Genomic DNA, 19,868 nt, shown 5'->3' with positions numbered 1-19,868 from the left:
GTACAAACACACAGTAAGAGACATCCCCTGTCCCAGAGAGTTTGCAGTCTAAACAAGACAGACACACAAGGGTGGAGAAAAGGCATATTATCCCATTTTACAGGTGGCAAACTGAGACACAGCAAAATTAAATGATTTGCCTAAAAATGCCTAACGGTTTAACTCCTGCAACAAGCCCAACCCTCAACATTACTTACATCATACTAGGGTGGAAAATGGAGGACATCGATATGCATTGTCCAAAGATTTGTGTTAATTACAGTTATGACTATCCCTAGCTCTTGTGCATAGGAGAATCATCACAAGGCAAACACGGTGACTGCAAGAACCTTCGGTGTCCATAAGGAGATCTGGAGATGGCTACACCTTTAACTTGTGCCCCAGAAAGTAGGTCTTTTATCTGAGGTGACTGGCATGCGGCTCCAGATAGTTTGTTAAAGGTCAATCTGTCCAAGAGAGGAATCAAACCAAAAGAGAAGGGAAGCCTAGTATCAGATGGCATACCATGCAATTAGTAACCCTATGGATAAAAACAAGCAGGGGGTTACTTTAAATCAGGCTTGGCACTCATGAGAGCTGACAAAAGCACCATGTAAGTGATGTTTTTAATTGGCACACAACATGGGTTAGTACTGACTGCTGACAGAGATACACTTACTCTAACATGCTCACATATGTGTAGTCAGATATTCATATCAGTGCAATATGGATAATCTGCCTTTATTTCAGTGTGTGCATATCCAGATATTAGATACATACATATATATATAGTGGTTACAGATACATAAATATTGGGATTAGATTAGATTACAGTAAAATCTGTCTCCAATGACCATGTAAGGTAGCAACAAAAAACAGTTTAATTTTTCTTAAGGAAACAATTGAAGAATTATAAACCATGCTTTGGGAAGGGCCTTTCAGAAGAGAGCTTGACTTACAATGCTGGTGCCTGCTACAGGTTTTGCTGTGAATGCATCTAGTCATGAAGTGCATTTTCCACAAATGTGAAGCTTCTGTTAATTTTTTATAGAGCAAGAGACAAAATTTACATAAAACCTTCTAGGAGCCGTTGCTCACCACACAAAACCAGAGTGCAGGGAGCACAATTCAAACATGAGCATCTGTTATTTAGATCCCTTCAGCCACAGGAGAGCGTAGACAAAAAAACCCAAATCTGTCTCATATTCATAGCATGCGTCTCCAAACTGGAGCTGCTAAAATGGTTGCTGCTAGAGATGCCTTCCTTCATTGTCTGGGTGAGCTCCATTACTAGGAAGGAGTGCTTTAGTTTTTAGACTGGGAAAAAAAGTTTTTGGAAAAAATCAATGGGAGTGTTCCTGTTGGAAGGTGAAGAATTAAGTTTCGATATGATTTTAAATGTGTCAACCCCTTGGGGAAAGGACTATTTTCTAATGAGTGTGTGTACACCACATAGCAAAGCAGGAACCCGATCACGGTTAATTCCTCTAGGCATTACCATAATACAAATTATTATTAGGGCTGTCAAGCAATTCAAAAAAACGAATCATGATTAATCGCACTGTTAAACCATAATAGAATACCATTTATTAAAATATTTTGGCTGTTTTTCTACATTTTCAAATATATTTATTTCAATTACAACACAGAACACAAAGTGTACCATGCTCACTTTATATTTATTTTTATTACAAATATTTGCGCTGTAAAAAACAAAAGAAATAGTATTTTTCAATTCATCTCATACAAGTACTGTAGTGCAATCTCTTTATCATGAATGTTAAACTTACAAGTGTAGAATTATGTACAAAAAATAACTGCAATAAAAAGTATAACAATGTAAAACTTTAAAGCCTGCAAGTCCACTCAGTCCTACTTCTTGTTCAGCCAATCGCTCAGACAAACAAGTTTGTTTACATTTGCAGGAGATAATACTACCTGCTTCTTGTTTACATCACCTGAAAGTGAGAACAGGTGTTCGCATGGCACTGTTGTAGCTGGCATTGCAAAATATTTACATGACAGATGCTCTTCAACCACTATTCCAGGGGACATGTGTCCATGCTGATGATGGGTTCTCCTCGATAACAATCCAAAGCAATGCTGACCAACGAAAGTTCACATTCATCACCTGAGTCAGATGCCACCAGCAGAAGGTTGATTTTCTTTTTTGATGATTCCGGTTCTGTAGTTTCCACACTGGAGTGTTGCTCTTTTAACAACTTCTGAAACCATGCTCCAAACCTCATCTCTCAGATTTTGGAATGCACATCAGATTCTTAAGCCTTGGGTTGAGTGCTGTAGCTAGCTTTAGAAATCTCACATTGGTACCTTCTTTGCATGTTGTCAAATCTGCAGTGAAAGTGTTCTTAAAATGAACAACCCATGTGCTGGGTCATCATCCGAGACTGCTATCACATGAAATATATGGCAGAATGCAGGTAAAACAGAACAGGAGACATACTATTCTCCCCCAAGGAGTTCAGTCAAAATTTAATTAAAATATTTTTTTTTTAACAAGCATCATCAGCATGGAAGCATGTCCTCTGGAATGGTAGCTGAAGCATGAAAGGGCATACAAATGTTTAGCATATCTGGCATGTAAATACTTGCAATGCTGCCTACAAAAGTCCCATGAGAACACCTGTTCTAACTTTCTGGTGACATTGTAAATAAGAAGCCATCAGCATTATCTCCCGTAAATGTAAACAAACTTGTTTGTCTTAGCAATTGGCTGAATCAGAAGTAGGACTGAGTGGATTTGTAGGCTCTATATTTTTACATTGCTTTGTTTTTGAGAGCAGTTATGTAACGAAAAAAATCAACATTTGTAAAACGCACTTTCACGATAAAGAGATTGCGCTACAGTACTTGTATGAGGTGAATTAAAAAATACTATTTCTTTTGTTTATCTTTTTTACAGTGCAAATATTTGTAATAAAAATATAAAATGAGCACCGTACACTTTGTATTCTGTGTTGTAATTTAAATATTTGAAAATGTAGAAAAACATCCAAAAATAGTTAATAAATTTCAATTGGTATTCTATTGTTTGACAGTACCATTAAAACTGTGATTAATCTTTTTAATTGTGATTAATTTTTTTTAGTTAATAGCATGAGCTAACTGCAATTAATCGACAGCTCTAATTATATTACTAATATTAGTCATTTAGATTACATTAAACTCTGAGATGAAGTCCATGGTTGACACCTTTGCTCCTCTTGTACAGTGGAACAGTCTACCACAGGGGTAGGCAACTTATGGCACGTGTGCCGAAGGCGGCGTGCGAGCTGATTTTCAGTGGCACTCACACTGCCCGGGTCCTGGCCACTGGTCCAGGGGGCTCTGCATTTTAATTTAATTTTAAATGAAGCATCTTAAACATTTAAAAAATATTATTTACTTTACACACAACAATAGTTTAGTTATATACTACAGACTTATAGAAAGAGACCTTCTAAAAATGTTAAAATGAAAACTGGCACGCAAAACCTTAAATTAGAGTGAATAAATGAAGACTCAGCCCACCACTTCTGAAAGGTTGCCCTGGTCTGCATCAGGAGATAGAGCTTTCTCAGGGGACAATTCCAGGCTGCCAAATGAACTCCCCAGGAGCTGAGCTTTATCATAAACCTCATCACTGCCCGCTCTGAGTCAAAGGCACATTTCTTTGACCTGTCTTCTCTAACATAAACATATAGCAGCAGGTGAATATATATAATAAAAACAATTACAAAACAAGACACTTCTCCCTCAGAGAAGAGTATGACAGAAGAAACATGTGACACAGGTTACTCATGTTACTTAATACGCTATTGGAGGCACACAGATACTACAGAGATAAGCATGATATAAAAACCTACTTGGAGTAGAACAGTGGTGTCAATTATGGTAGCACTTTATTAGAAGGCCATAAACAACCCATTGTTGGTCCCCTGAGTAAGCTATTAAGGCAGTTTTCACTGTAATCTATCTAATCAACATAATGTCTATTCAATAATATGTTAGAAGGTCACTGGCAGGCAGTTTAGTGTGAAAATGCTGGTATTGTAGAAAAATACTTTACAAATGTTTTAGGTTTTTTTGTTCATATGAAATTAAAACAGTATCTTTCTTTTGACTGAAGCCTTCCTCTGCAGCATTGGCAGACTTTCGTATGAGTTGGGAAGGGAACTGGATGGGTTTATTTTTTCAAATTGTCCAAAGTGAGCAAATAGCAAACTACACAAACAACCAAACACTGTAAAAAGTAAACTTTTATCAGTAAAATTCCTGTCTGTTATGATTTGTAAACACATATGCTTAACTTTATACATATAAATAGAGCCATTAAAGTCAATGACACTACACACATGCATAAGTGTTTGAAGGGTCTGGGGCTTTAATAACTGGATAGCAGAACTTTTTTGCTGACTCACCTGATTAGCAGGTGTTAGAACCCTGCACTTGCACTGCTGGAAGTTGTGATGAATCATTGCAGCAGGTGCGTGGCTCATATGTCCAAGGTGGTGATAAAGAGAGCCTCCAGGAAGAGGAATCTAGGACAGAAAAGGCCCCAGAGGGAAACTCTAGTGACAGTTAATCACAGGGAAGCAGCTTCAGCAGAGATACATGTTGTGTTATTGTTTCTGAGTTACCAACAAAGCCAATCCCCCGGCAGCGGCTGAGGGTAGATATTAGCTCAGTGGCTGTTGCTCTGATGAGCACAGGATAGGTATTCAGTCCATTTACATACAGTTCCCGCTTCCCTCTCCTGGCTGACTTGTGGGCCTGTTAGCCTTTTCAGATTTCTTTGATGTATTTGTTATTGTTTTCCCTTCACTTAAGATTCTCAGTCTGAAAAGTACAGACTAGAGTCCCTCTCCCACAAGAATTTCACTTGCAGAGTACAGGTTGAGGTATACATAGGAAAATAGTGAATGATCACAGATGAAGCCGAAGTCTAAGGGGCTGTGACCACCTCCTTTTCAGCTATAGGCAAAGATGCTGGGACTGAACAGAGCATGGATCCCTTGATGATTGCTCTGGTCTGTTCATTCCCTTGAAAGCGTCTAGCATTGGCCACTACCAGAAGACAGGATGCTGGGCTAGATGGACCATTGCTCTGACCCAGTATGGCCATTCTTATGAGACAGCAGAATCTTCTTGCTCTTATTGGACTTAGCATGCAACTTAGCCCTGCTCTGATATAGTATTGCTTTTTATCCACAGATCTCGAAGCACTTGGGAAAGGAGGCTATTATTATTATTTGTCTTACCACAGCATCTTTAGGAGCCCCAGGCATGGACCTGGACCCCAGGGTGCTAGGTTCTGTACAAACACAGAACAGAGACAGTCCCTGCTCCAAAGAGCTTGCAATTGAAGTATAAGATAAGAGACAGCAGATAGATATGGGAAATGCAAGGTAACAATGAGACAATATTGATCAGCATGATCTCAATGTGCCAGCAGCCTAACTATTGTCAAGCAGCTATTGTATTTTCTTATTTTAGGGGTGGAGAAACTGAGGCATTGAGTGGTGACGTGATGTGTCCAAGGTCACTCAGCAGGGCAGCAGAAGAGCTAAGAAAAGAACTTGTGTCTCTTGACTTCTAGCCTAAGGCTCTGTCCTCTCCCATTGCTGCAGCCATTTCCCCAGCTCACTTCATTGGTAAGGATGAGTATGGGGAAGAGGGCATTTAGAGCAGAAAGAGAGTCATTGAGGTCCCACCAGGCCATCAGTGGCATGGTCTGTTGGAAGGCCCAGTTGTCTCTCCACATGGCCATCTGGAAACACACTGGCTCCATCAATCCTGGATCTTTGAAACAGGGCCCTTCCCTTGATGAAAAAGGGGTGCCCTGACCCCAAACTGAAGGAGGTAATGGTTGGACCATGACATAGGTAGTAATCTCCATCCCTTCCAACTGCCAGTCCCATCCAAACTGCCAGCTCCAGCTGACTGAGCTCAGTCAGCGATCACCTGGAATAATCCCACCTCCATCCGATACAGAAAAAGCTATTATCTGTATGAACATCTAACCTCAGGGGCATTTCACTGTCACCCCACAGCCACCCAAGATCCATTTTCCATGAATCTCTTCCCCATCTCAGGAACGGATTGTCACATGTCATTTAAAGCAGGAAGGCAGCATTTTGCAGTGATGAGTCAAGAGACCTAGCGAAGTCACTTAAATCCCAGGTTTCAAATTGGAATAATATTGACACACGTCTGTAGAGCGCTGAGATCTAGGAAAAGTGGAAAGTATTATTGTTCCTATTGACAGTGTATAAACAAGAGCTAGGAAGAATTTAATAAGGCTCAGAGAGTTGAATTCACTTCCCTAGAAAGTCAGCGACAGACTCAGGAGTTCTAAACCCAGCCCTTTGATCTAACCATTCCCCTCCTAGGGCACAAAGACATCTTGGGCTCAGACCATAAGTGTATTATCCTCCTGAGCAGTGTGATTCGCTCCCTGTCACATACAGTCCTTTAGCTGGGCATGTCTATGTATTTCCTGACATCCTCTCCCCTTACTCAGTTTTCTTTAGATGCCTCCATGTTGTTCTACCTTGCAGGTTACCAGGCGGTGCAATAACAAGCACTGATCGTCCGAGCCTTGGGCGCATGAGACCCCAGTAACGAGCAAGTATTGAGAGAAGATGAAATCGGTCAGCGCTACGCTCGGCGGATGCGGCAACTCCTGGTGTTGTTGGGTAAAATCTGTTTCTGACCTGTTTTATGTAATGTCCATCTTGGATTTGTAAAAGGACAGCTAAGCCTCCATCTTGGATACCCTTCTCCTCAGATGATTTGGTGCCCTTTCAGCCTTTTTCAAATCAAGGAGGGGAAAGGTCAGGGCAGTTAGAGTCATGTGCCAGCCATAATCTGCCTAGCAACTGCAGGTTATTTAGTGAGTGGCAGGCATGTCACTCAGGGCTGTGCATCGGAGGGGCAGCCAGTGTCCCACATAGTTCAGCTAGCTGCCAGGAGCCCCAGAGGGACCAGGACTCATAGGACTTTGGATTCTTGGTCTCTATTAACATACTTGCACTCAACTGCTACACACCATTAGCGAGTGCATACTTGCACTGGACTATCAGGTCAAGCAGAGACTGCGTGGGCAAGCACTGAAGACCTACGTGAGCGAGAAGACCTGCCCAAGAGGGAGAAGACTTGCTCAGAAGACCTATCCAGAGGGAGAAGAATACCCAGTTCCTGAGTTCCTGTTTGGTGTCCAACGCCCCTGATTTCACCACTATCCCTGTTGGTATCCTGAGTTTTTGTCATTGTGTCCCTGTCTTCAGGATATGGTATTGTAATACTCATTGTGGTTTTCCTCTGTTTTACATCCACAGATTAAGGGGGTTTCAGGGCTCTGAGCTTCATGCTCTGGTAACTGTTAACAATCAAGTGTGTCTTGCTTATGTTGTTTATTGTCTGAAGGGGGTCCTTGTCTAGTTTACTAACTAGTGGCATAAAAAATATTTTTGTGTTACATCTTATTCTGCCTCTGTTTTAATAAATCATCTGATGATAGATACAGGAGGGGTTGGGATCTGCAGACAGCCCATCTTCTGATCTGTGTAGACCATAGTTAAACTCTTCTGGGCTAACAGTGTCGGATGCCATCAGGTGGTTGAGGGACATCTACATAGAATACATCACCGGACATCGGCAATACCAGGAGGGATGACCTAGAGTGCCAATGAGAAGCGCAGTTGGCAAAGTATCTGAAATACTTTCCTCATGGACTGTATTTTCTAAATGGACAACCTATCCTCAATTCTCAATTACCGAGGGACCATCTTCACTCATTGCTATATTTGCTTTCCACAACCAACTCACTGTATAATTTTTCATGAGTGATGTACCTGAATACTTGGATGCTAATATCTAAACTGTATTCTTAAATTTATTCACCTATATTTGGGTTATTGCTAATTATGCACTATATGTATCTTAAGACTTTTAAAGCAAATTTTGGTTTTGTGGATAATCCAAGCACTATACCCAGATGTACAGACACTTTTCTTAACCTCTGTACTATATAATTTTTTAACATTAGCTTTAATAAAAAATTTAATTTGATTCTGACATCTTATTTCCTGTGTTAATTGTCTCCAGAATCTGTTGGAACTATTTCAGGTGTGTGAATTCTATTTGCGGACTCTAATAGTGAAATCAAATATGCTAACAACATCCAGGAACGAATTGCTTTCTCCAAGTCTCATAAGTATGCATGAACTTCGTTAATAAATATCCCAAAATAAGCATTTGCATTGCACATATCCACACTGGAAAAGGAACAATTGTTTTATCTTAGCATTTATTGTTCGCCATTAAGAAAACAAATCACTATATGACGTGTGTTTGGAAGTCTTTCTTCCTAACAGATGTGAACTATAGCAATATAGAATTCTCACAGGGCCAAATCCTCTGCTGGTATAAATCAGGACAGTTCTGCTATGGAGCTATGCTGACTTATGCCATCTGAGAACTTGGCCCATTATTTATAACTGAGCATTTTTGCACAACCAAATTCTGCGAAAGATCTGCACCAGGCAACTGTCTGGGAATTCCTCCCCCACACATACACACCCCACAAAAATGAAGTTTGACTTTCTGGCTGCCCAGATTGTGTCCTGCCCCTAACTGCAGCTCTTTGAAGCCACATGATGTCCCTGTGAGTGACAAGGGATCAGAAAGGATAGTCTGGTGGCCTGATCACAGGCCTGGGAGATAGAAACTGCAGAGTTCTAATCCTAGCTCTGCTATCAAATGATTCTTGACTGGACATTGTTTTTAAATACCCAGCTATTCCCCACAACTCCTCCTTCCTTTTTAACAGTGTGCACAGCTATACCACCCATCTCCTGCAGTTAATCATTTTACCATGCTTTCCTTAGCCCCTACGCTTTCACATTAGCTTCTCCACCATCCCCTCTCTGCCTGCTAAGATTTAGTCACTTTTAGCCAGATCTAAAGCTGGAAGCAGCTCCTCTGAAGTCAGTGTAGAGACACCAATTTACACCAGCGGAGGATCTGGTGCTCTGAGTTGTTGATCTGCAGTGGGCGGGAGGCCCTGGGAGGGAGAGGAAGGAGTTGATTGGCGGGGCCACTGGCAGGCAGGAAGCGTGAGGGGGGGAGAAGGGGAGGAGCTGATCAGCAGGGCCGCCGGTGGGTGCTGAGCACCCGCTATTTTTTTCCATAGGTGCTCCAGCCCCAGAGCACCCATGGAGTCAGTGTCTATGCACGTGGGTTTGAGTAACTCCTCAACTCACAGCCTATAGAACACAAAGGCTGCGTGATGGAGCAGAGAGGTGGCTTCGAGCAGGGACATTTTTGCACAGGAGCTGGGGACTGCCCAGAAGAGCAGCAGCCTGGCTGAAGGTCCTGAAGAGAGAACTGCTTGCCCAAAGTTCTGAAAGGGCCGATCTATCCATTCAAGCTTTGCTGCACCTCGTTCTGGCCTCATCCATTCTCCTTCTAAGCAATCACAGCAACTACATGGGGTGAATCCTCCTCTTGCCCCTGCAGCTGAGGAGGCTCCACCAGCAGGGAAGTAGGTGTGGGGCTGGACAGGATTCAGAGGGTGTGAGTTCCCCTGAGCAGTGCAGTGCTTAGCTCTGCAGTGTGAGCTGTGGGAAGGCTAGGGCTGGGGTCAGAAAATCCACTTCTCCAAAGAGAGGTCATGGTGGGAGTTACAGACTGCAGCTTCCTGGCTATAGCACCAGCCACAGAGCTGCTCCACAGCCTGGAGTGGAAATTTTTTCCTCTCAATCCATTGCAGTGTCCTGCCCAGCCAGGACCATGGGCTGTGTACTGCTGCTGAGGATTTGAGCCTGTACATGCACATTGCAAATAGAGAGAGACTAGGCAAGCTCAACCACAATCTAATGGGTCTGATTATGACAGATTTGCGTTACCAATCTGCCGGGAGCATCAGGTGACCAGGCTGACACTGCAGGATCGTTTGGGGAGGAGATGACATAGCACACCAAGTGTTCAAATTTTAAAGCTTTATTAATAAAATAATAAAATACAGTAGAGAGTGTTGGGCATGCTCCCACGTCACTCAGGGGAAGAAAGAAAACATTAGAGCCCCAAACCCTAACCCACGTTCATACTCACACACGCACGACCCAGAGTGGCCAGGCCTGGGTGTAACGTAAGAAGAAGATGGGGAGTGGTGGATGGGAGTTCTTGCCCTGGGCCCAGGTAATCTGGGGAATCTGCTGTAAACTCTGAATTGCTCCAGCTCTCGGGAGGGTTTTTAAGTCCTGGGTTCCTTTGGGGTGTCATTGTCCATGGCCCTCTGTGCCTGGTGCTCTTTGTACCAGTCCCAATCTGCTTGCTGTGGTCTTCTCAGCTGCCCAAAACACACCGGCTCCGGAGAATTTGTTTTCCCTTCTGTTGGCCTTCACCATTGCTGCCTCATTTGCTCTATTTTCGCTGCTATCTTTTCAGCTGTGCTCCACTTAGTTCTCCTCTTCTCATGACTGGGCAGCTGTAGATTTCTGATCTGTAGATTTCTCATTGAGCCCATGACCTTGGGCCAGGGCCAGCATCTTATCTTCACACGGAGCTAGCTAAAGTGCCAGGTTAACCTGTTCTCTGCTTTCTTCTTTCTTCCCCTCTCTTGGCCTTTCATATCCCTGCAAAGAAATCTTCCATTCCCCCACTCACACACTTTTGACCCTCCCCAAAATGCTTTGCGATGCTTGCAACAGTTTTAGCCACATACAATGCTGATTTGCCTTCCCCGGGGAGTCCCTGAGGGAGAGGCCATTGGGGTGTGACATGATGCAAGAATCCCTGGGTAAAATCCTGTGACCTGTGTTGTGTAGGAGATCAGACTAGATTATCCTGATGACCTCTTCCAGCCTCCAAATTTATGAAGAGCATGAGTCTGGATCCACTGATTTCTCTCCCAGTGGAAAAAACAATTTACCCCTGCAGACCAAACCCTTTCTGAATGCTTGGAAGTTGGGGCAATATCTTGCAACTCGCATAATGCCTTCAATGCTGTTCAGATGAATATAATAAGCACTGAGAGCCTGAGTCAGTGTAAGATACATTCGTCAGCCATATGCAGATGTACACTTAACTCCACAAGCATTACAGATCATATTCGGTGTAACGCCAAAAAGCATCTCTCTCTGCCACTGGCAGAATCTTTCAGTGGCAAGCAATGCTTTGTAACTCTCTCAATTTCACAAAGATCACACAGCAGCCAGCAAGCTGTCAGAGATTCAGGAACAAATCAATATGCGACTCCAACCCAAGGACACAGCCACCTGCTTCTTTCATCTCTGTCTATGGAGCAAGCATCCTGCAGGCAGGGCAAAGTAATGGATTCACACCTGAATTGTATATTGCATATGATCTGGACCTGCTAGGGCAGGATTGGGACAGAACAATAAGCATCTTTTGGTAGAGGTTCAGAAACTGTGTGTGTCAGGCCCATAAAAAGATTGGAAGCTCCAAGGGCAATATCTACCCACACACAAATTTACCTCTCTCCAGTGGATCTGAAAGATGTGTCCTACCTTGCAATACTGCAGGACAAGCTTTCTGTTATGGCCCTTGGAGCTCCTGCAAGCAACAAACCAAGACTCACCAGCTTTATTGTTTGCACTGCCTGAGTGTTCCCTCAGCACTGATTAAACTACCAAAGTCGTGTCCCAGCATGCACCAGTCTCAGAGTAAAACATGGAATGGATTCTTAGGGGCTTGTCTCTTCTTTAATTGTTCTGGAGTCCCGGGTAAAAATTCATGGGAAGGCCCTCAGGAGCTAGCCCTTGTATTGATGCATTGGGGAATGGATCTCAGATGGGAGAATGCTGGGGTGGGGAAGCATAATGACTGTGGTTTGTAGGGCCAAAGGCTTGCTCTGAGATCAGGGCCCTACTATGCACAGTCTCTGCCCCCAAAGAGCTTACAAACTATACACAGGTCCAGAGAGGTGAAGTCACTTGTCCAAGGTCACACAGCAAGTCACTGGCCAAGCTGGGCACCGAATCCAGATCTCCTAAATCCTACTCCAGGATCTCATCTATTGGGACACACTGACTTTGGCTCAGGACCCTCCTGTGCTAAAGACCAAACCCATGAAATGCTAGGTTGTTCAGCTAGGACAGGGATGATGAGCGCAGGGAAAGACCTGATTAGAGAAAAACAGAATGAGCTAGCATCTGAGAAGCAGTCAGTGAACGTGACCAGCCTGCTTTCACTGTGGAAGCTCAGCCAAGGGCAAAGGCTCAGATTTTAGGGTGCACCCAAATCCCATTGACTTACAGTGAGAGCTGGGCACATAGTTCACTTAAATCCCCACCAAAGAGGTAGTGAAGAGTAAACTGGATTGTAGCAAGGCACTGGCTCATGGCCACAGTGTTTCCTGCTGCTCATCCAGGAATTAGCTCAATTCCAGCACTGAGCACTTCCCGCTGGCCGATGTCTCGCCTGCTGCAGGTCCTGTGTCCCTCCTGGACCCTGGTGCCCCTTACCTTGCGGTTCTGCCCTACAGCAGTCCTCACACTTTGGGTGTCCCCTCTGAGGGGGCCCCCAATCCACTATACCCACCTTGCCTCACTACTGCCAGTCATCATCTAGTCCCTTTTCTCTGGGGCAAACTGCAGTCTGTGATGGCCACTCATCATTGACAACAGGGATGGACCTGCTGCCTTTCCCTGCAGCCCCAGTACCTCCCCTGGCCTTTAGCCAGGCCTCAGCCTGGGGACTCACCTGGCCCAAGCTCCCCAGCATAGACGCTGATTCCATGGGTGCTCCGGGGCTGGAGCACTCACAGGGAAAAATTGGTCGGTGCTCAGCACCCAGCGGCAGCTCCACGCCCACCCCCCCGGCCCAGCTCACCTCCACTCTGCCTCCGCCTCCTTCCCTGAGTGCGCAGCCTGCCTGCCTTTTCCCCCTAGCTCCCAGTGCTTGTGCCACAAAACAGTTGTTTCTCATGGCTGGGAGGGAGGGGAGAGGAGAGGGAACACGGCCCGCTTGGGGAAGAGGTGGGCCGGGGCAGGGATTTGGGGAAGAGGTCCAACAGGGGCAGGGAGGGGGCAGAGAGATTGGGGAAGGGGTTGGCATGGAGGCAGGGATGGGACGGGGAAAGGGTGGAGTTGGGCATGGCCCAGGGGGCATGAGCATCCACCAGCGCTGGGGAAAGTTGACGCCTATGCTCCCCAGCTCTGCCTGCCCTTTCCCAGCACGCTTCTGCTTGAGGTATCCTGTGCTCCCACACAGCTAGGTCCTTCCCACTCCCAGGCTGGAGTGAGATTGACCCAGCACCTCCCTTAGCCCTTATGTCAGGGCCAGCTGTGGCCTTATTGGGTGTGGCCACAGCTGTGGCTGCTCTTAACCCCTTTTCTAATTGGGTCCCAGACACAGCCCTCTCCAAGGGCTGCTTTTAACCCCTGCTCTCCTGGAGTGGGGCAGCTGCCCGCTACATGGATATTTCAAATTCCTTCTCTTTTAGTAACCTGTGGTCTCATTAGTAATAATCACGAGGACAAGTTGCTGTTCTTCTTTGAGTGATTGCTCATATCCATTCCAGTTAGGTGTGCGCGCCGCGCATGCACGTTCGTCGGAAGATTTTTACCCTAGCAACTCTGGTGGGCTGGCAGGTCGCCCCCTAGAGTGGTGCCGGTATGGCACCTGATATATATCCCTGCCGGCCCGTCCGCTCCTCAGTTCCTTCTTACCGCCGTGTCGGTCGTTGGAACTGTGGAGCACGGCATAGCTGTCCTCCATGTCCCTAGCTCTCCATTGTCTCGTTGTTCTAATAGTTGTATATAGTTATAGTTGTAGTTAGAGTTTATAATATTAGTCGTTAGTGGTATTACTTGTTGATATAGTTAGCAGGCTTGGGCTCTAGCCCTCCCCCGCGCCCGGTGCCGGGCTCATGCCCGGCTTGCCAGGGTTTAAACAGTGCTTGGCCTGCAAGAAGCCGATGCCAATGAGCGATCCCCACGACGCCTGCTTGAAGTGCCTTGGGGAATCGCATATCTCTGAAAAGTGCCGCATTTGTAAGGCATTTAAGCCAAGAACAAAAAAGGAGAGAGATCAGCGCTTAAAGACCCTCTTAATGGAAGCAGCGCTTAACCCTCCAGCCTCGACGCCGAGCGTTGGCTCCGCTCCGGCACCGGACCGCTCCGGCACCGGGAAAATGCCGTGGCACCGGCCCTCCTCGGCACCGGGCCCCGATGCAAGGCCTTTGACATCTGCCACTCCAGCCAAGCAGACGCGGACGGAGCGTCTGGCACCACCTACTGCTGCGGCACCGATGCCAGGGATTCTGTCGACTCTGGGCCCGGGAGGTCCGTTGAGTCCAGTCCCTCATAGTTCCCCCATAAGATCTGGGGTCGAGCTAATGGTCCCCTCGACGCCGGAGGCATTTGCTTCAGCTCGTGACCTGATTGCATTGACTGAGCCTACGCTACCTCAACCCCCGGTGCCTCCGGTGCGGGTTCTGCAATCAAAAGGCAAGCCTGTGGCCATGCGAGCTCCATCTCCGGTTTCACCGAGCCGGCACCGATCCCCATCAAGGTCCTGGCACCGTGGACGATCTCGATCGGGGCGCCACTCGCAGTCCAGGCACTGCTCTCCGCGGCGGTACCAGTCGTCTCGCGGCGCCGGTCCTCTTCACGGCGGTCCCGTTACTCCCGGCACCACTCTGGCTCGAGCCACCGCTACCGGCACTGAGATTCCAGAAGCCGCTCCCATCGTCGGCATTCTACATCCCGGTCGACCTCCCGGCACCGCGCTGGTGGTAGGTCCCGGTCTCGATCCCGGCACCGATATGACTCCCGGCACCGGTCCCCGGCACCGAGGAGGTCTCCGCCGTCTAGACCGAGGGACCCATATCAGTCCTGTTGGGCTCCACCCTGGCCGTCCCGACAGCCGTCTGTCTCCTCTCAAACAGACAGCGCGTACGCTATGGACGCTGACAGGCCTGCTGCTCTCTTCCAGGATCCCCCCCCTCAGGAGCATGGACCGCAGCAGTGGGGCTTCTGGACCCCCTGGGCATATCATCAAGCCCAAGGGCCACAGCAGGTTCCCCCGCGTCCAACAACATCAAAGCACAGGGCTCCGGAGGCCACATTGTCTTGTCCGCCCTCGTCCCCTGCAGAGGAGGGATTGTCTCACCATCGGGGATCCTGATCTCCCTCCAGAGCCGGAAACACTGCTCCAGACGGAGCCTCCCGCAGATCCGCTCCTGCCAGGTGTCTCCTCATCTTCCTCCCCGGATGAGGCAGTGGCTGGAACAAAATCCACCAGCCCTCCTCCGCTCGACCTCAGGGCACATCAGGACCTTCTCAGGCGCGTGGCGCAAAACATGAATTTACAGGCCGAGGAGGTCTCAGAAATTGAGGATCCGGTGGTGAGCATATTATCTGCAGATGCACCCATTCAGGTCGCCCTTCCCTTTATCCGGACCATTCAGGCCAATGCCACTACCATCTGGCAGTCTCCGGCATCAGTTCCCCCCGCGGCACGTGGCTTGGAACGCAAATACATGGTGCCCTCGAAAGGGTACGAGTATCTCTATGTTCACCCGCACCCGTGCTCCCTCGTCGTACAATCTGTGAACGAGAGGTAGCGTCATGGCCAGCAGGCCTCAGCACCAAAGTCTAAAGAAGCAAGGCGCATGGACCTGCTTGGCCGAAAGGTCTATTCTGCGGGCGCCCTCCAACTTCGGGTGTCCAATCAACAAGCTCTCCTTAGCTGCTACACTTACAACACCTGGGCTGCAGCGGACAAATTTAAGGAGTTGCTTCTGCAAGATGCACGTCAGGAATTCGTGGTGATCCTTGATGAGGGCAAGAAAGTAGCAAGAACTTCCCTGCAAGCATCTCTCGATGCCACAGATTCGGCTGCCAGGACTCTAGCTTCTGGCATTACCATGTGCCGAATTTCCTGGCTGCAGGTCTCTGGCCTTCCTCCGGAACTCCAGTACACCATACAGGATCTCCTGTTTGAAGGCCAGGGCCTGTTTTCGGACAAGACTGACCCCAGGCTGCAAAGCCTTAAAGATAATAGGGTCATTATGCGCTCCTTGGGGATGCATACGCCAGTCACCCAGCGCAGACCCTTCCGGCCTCAACAGCAACGCCGGCCCTACCCTCAACCCCGCCAGAGGCAGGACTTCGCCAGACGTCGAAGTAGGAACGGCCGGCATAGACAATAGGGCAACCAAGGAGCGCAAAACCAGAGCTCCTCCAAGGCTCCCTCTGGCCCGAAGCCTTCATTTTGAAGGTGCGCCCGAGGGCGCTGCACCAGTTTCCCTCCCGGATCCATCCCCTTCCTTCTCCAACCGTCTTTCATTTTTCCTCCCTTCGTGGTCCCGACTAACATCCAACCGATGGGTCTTACGCACATTACAAGCTGGATACCATCTGCAGTTTGTTTCGCGCCCTCCCTCCCGCCCCCCTCCTTCGCCCCTCTTCAGGGACCCCTCTCACGAGCAACTCCTCTTTCAGGAGGTGCGGACACTCCTCGACAAAGGAGCCGTAGAGGAGGTTCCAGAAGCCGAGCAGGGCAATGGGTTTTATTCCCGTTACTTTCTCATCCCCAAAGCCAAGGGAGGCCTCAGGCCTATCCTCGACCTGCGCGAACTCAACAGATATGTGGTGAAGTTGAAGTTCCGTATGGTATCCTTGGGGACCATTATCCCATCCTTGGATCCTGGAGACTGGTACGTTGCCCTCGACATGCAAGACGCATACTTTCACATAGCCATCTTCCCGCCACACAGATGGTTCCTTCGGTTCGTGATCAACCGCTGCCATTATCAATTCACGGTCCTCCCGTTCGGCCTTTCCACGGCCCCGAGGGTGTTCACCAAATGTATGGCTGGTAGTCGTCGCCCACCTCCGTTGCAGCCGCATACATGTATTTCCGTACCTCGACGACTGGCTGATACGGGGACCATCAGAGGCACAGGTCCTCAGCCACGTCCGCATGGTCAGCAGTCTCTTCGCGAACTTGGGTCTCATCCTCAATATAGAAAAGTCAACGCTAATCCCCACTCAGAGGATAGAGTTTATTGGAGCCCTCTGGACTCTACTCTGGCCAGAGCCGTTCTTCCTCTATCAAGGTTCCAGACCTTGATGGCCATTATACGACAACTGCAGACAGCACCCTTGACCTCCATACGCATGTGCCTAACTCTATTGGGCCACATGGCGGCCTGCACGTTTGTCACACGGTCTGCACGGCTTCGCATGAGGCCCCTCCAGTCCTGGCTCATCAGTCAGTACCGTCCGGCCCGGCACCTTCTGGACACGGTTGTTACCGTTCCCCAGGACATATTAGGTTCCCTGCGGTGGTGGCTGGGCCAGTCCATGGTGTGTGCGGGGCTGCCGTTCCATCCGCCCCAGCCTTCGGTGTCCCTGACAACGGATGCCTCAGATCTAGGTTGGGGGGCCCATCTCGGAACCCTACGGACCCAAGATCGGTGTCACCTCACGAACTAGCCCTCCACATCAACATACGGGAATTGAGGGCAGTCCGCCTTGCTTGCCAAACATTCCATCATCAACTTCAAGGTCGCTGTGTCTCGGTATTCACCGACAACACAACGACCATGTATTATATCAACAAGCAGGGCGGCACGAGGTCTTCTGCCCTGTGTCAGGAGACCATGAAGCTCTGGGACTTCTGCATAGCCCACTCCATTCACCTCATTGCATTCTTCCTTCCCGGGGTTTGGAACACGCTGGCGGATCATCTGAGCAGATCCTTCCTTTCCCACGAGTGGTCCCTTTGCCCGGACGTTGCCCTTTCGCTCTTCCAGAGGTGGGGATATCCCCGGATGGACCTCTTTGCGTCCCGAGGGAACAGGAAATGCCAGATGTTCTGCTCCTTTCAAGGCCGGGAACCCGGTTCGGTAGCAGATGCCTTCCTTATTCCCTGGACGACGCATCTGTTCTACGCATTCCCTCCATTCCCGTTTGTCCACAAGGTCCTTCTGAAGGTGCGCAAGGACAGGGCCCGCTTGATCATGGTAGCTCCAGCGTGGCCCAGGCAACATTGGTACTCCATGTTGCTGGACCTGTCTCTGGCCGATCCTGTCCCCCTGCCTCTTCACCTGGACCTGATCACCCAGGACCACGGTAGGCTACGTCACCCAGCTCCTGAGTGGCTGACCCAGTCCAAACTCCGTTGCTCTACCCCAGGGCGGCAGGTGCTCCTGGGCAGCAGGAAGCCTTCCACTAGAGCGACTTATTCAGCCAAATGGAAGCGCTTCACCTGCTGGTGTGCGGAATGGAGTTTCCTTCCCACCGAGGTCTCCATTGCCATTATCTTAGACTACATCTGGTCCCTTAAGGAACAGGGCCTGGCGATATCATCTTTTCGGGTTCACCTGGCGGCCATCTCCACCTTTCACCCAGGGGAGGACGGTCGTTCGGTGTTCTCTCACCCGATGGTGACTAGATTCCTTAAAGGATTGGAGCGTCTCTACCCCCAGGTTCGACGCCCTACCCCTACCTGGGACCTGAACCTAGTTCTGACCCGACTCATGTCCCCTCCGTTTGAGCGATTAGCGACTTGCTCCCTGCTCTCTCTCTCCTGGAAGACTGCCTTCCTGGTGGCCATCACCTTAGCCAGATGGGTGTCGGAGCTCCGGGCTCTCATGGTAGATCCCCCGTATACTGTGTTCCACAGGGACAAGGTCCAGCTGAGACCGCACCCAGCCTTTCTCCCCAAGGTGGTCTCGGCCTTTCATGTCAACCAGGACATCTTTCTCCCTGTCTTTTTCCCAAAACCCCACTCGTCCCGCAGGGAGCAGCAGCTTCACTCACTGGACGTCCGTCGAGCGCTTGCCTTTTATATAGAGAGAACCAAGCCATTCCACAAATCCCCCCAACTCCTTGTGGCGGTAGCAGAACGTGCCAAAGGGTTACCTGTTTCCTCTTAAAGAATCTCCTCGTGGGTAACATCCTGTATCCGAGGCGTTATGACTTAGCTCGTACTCCTCCGGGTCACATGACTGTGCATTCAAGCATCGTCGATGGATTTCCTCGCCCACGTGCCCATCCAGGAGATCTGTAGGGCAGCGACCTGGTCCTCTGTTCATACCTTCGCTTCCCATTATGCCCTGGTCCAGCAGTCCAGAGATGATGCGGCCTTCGGCTCCTCAGTGCTCCACGCCGCGACTTCTCACTCCGACCCCACCGCCTAGGTAAGGCTTGGGATTCACCTAACTGGAATGGATATGAGCAATCACTCGAAGAAGAAAAGATGGTTACTCACTTTTGTAAATGTTGTTCTTCGAGATGTGTTGCTCACATCCATTCCACACCCGCCCTCCTTCCCCACTGTCGGAGTAGCCGGCAAGAAGGAACTGAGGAGTGGACGGGCCGGCAGGGGTATATATCAGGCGCCATACCGGCGCCACTCTAGGGAGCGACCTGCCGACCCACCGGAGTTGCTAGGGTAAAAATCTTCCAACGAACGTGCACGCGGCGCGCGCACACCTAAGTGGAATGGATATGAGCAACACATCTCAAAGAACAACAGTTACAAAGGTGAGTAACCGTCTTTTCCTAATCCTTTTTGACCTCTTTCACGAAGGGCTGATGGTGATTTTAGGTTGTGTCCTGCTCCCCCCCCACCTTTATTCTTCCCTCGCTAGCTTTTGCCGATCACAAAGAAATAACCACATGACTCGTTAGTCGGTGGGCAAAATACACCTCACAGGTGACTGGGGCTTGGTACTGCCATTGCCTATGTTAAGGGGAGGGCCGGCGCTTCCATTTAGGCGACCTAGGCAATCACCTAGGGTGCCGGGATTATTGGGGGGCGGCATTTTGCCGGGGGGGGTGGCAGGCGGCTCCGGTTGACCTGCCGCAGGCATTCCTGCGGACGGTCCTCTGGTCCCGCGGCTCCGG

This window comes from Gopherus evgoodei, chromosome 1 (assembly GCF_007399415.2).
Source record: "Gopherus evgoodei ecotype Sinaloan lineage chromosome 1, rGopEvg1_v1.p, whole genome shotgun sequence".
Classification (NCBI taxonomy): Eukaryota; Metazoa; Chordata; order Testudines; family Testudinidae; genus Gopherus; species Gopherus evgoodei.
The sequence above is the reverse complement of the archived record's forward strand: the minus strand, read 5'-3'. Positions refer to the sequence as shown.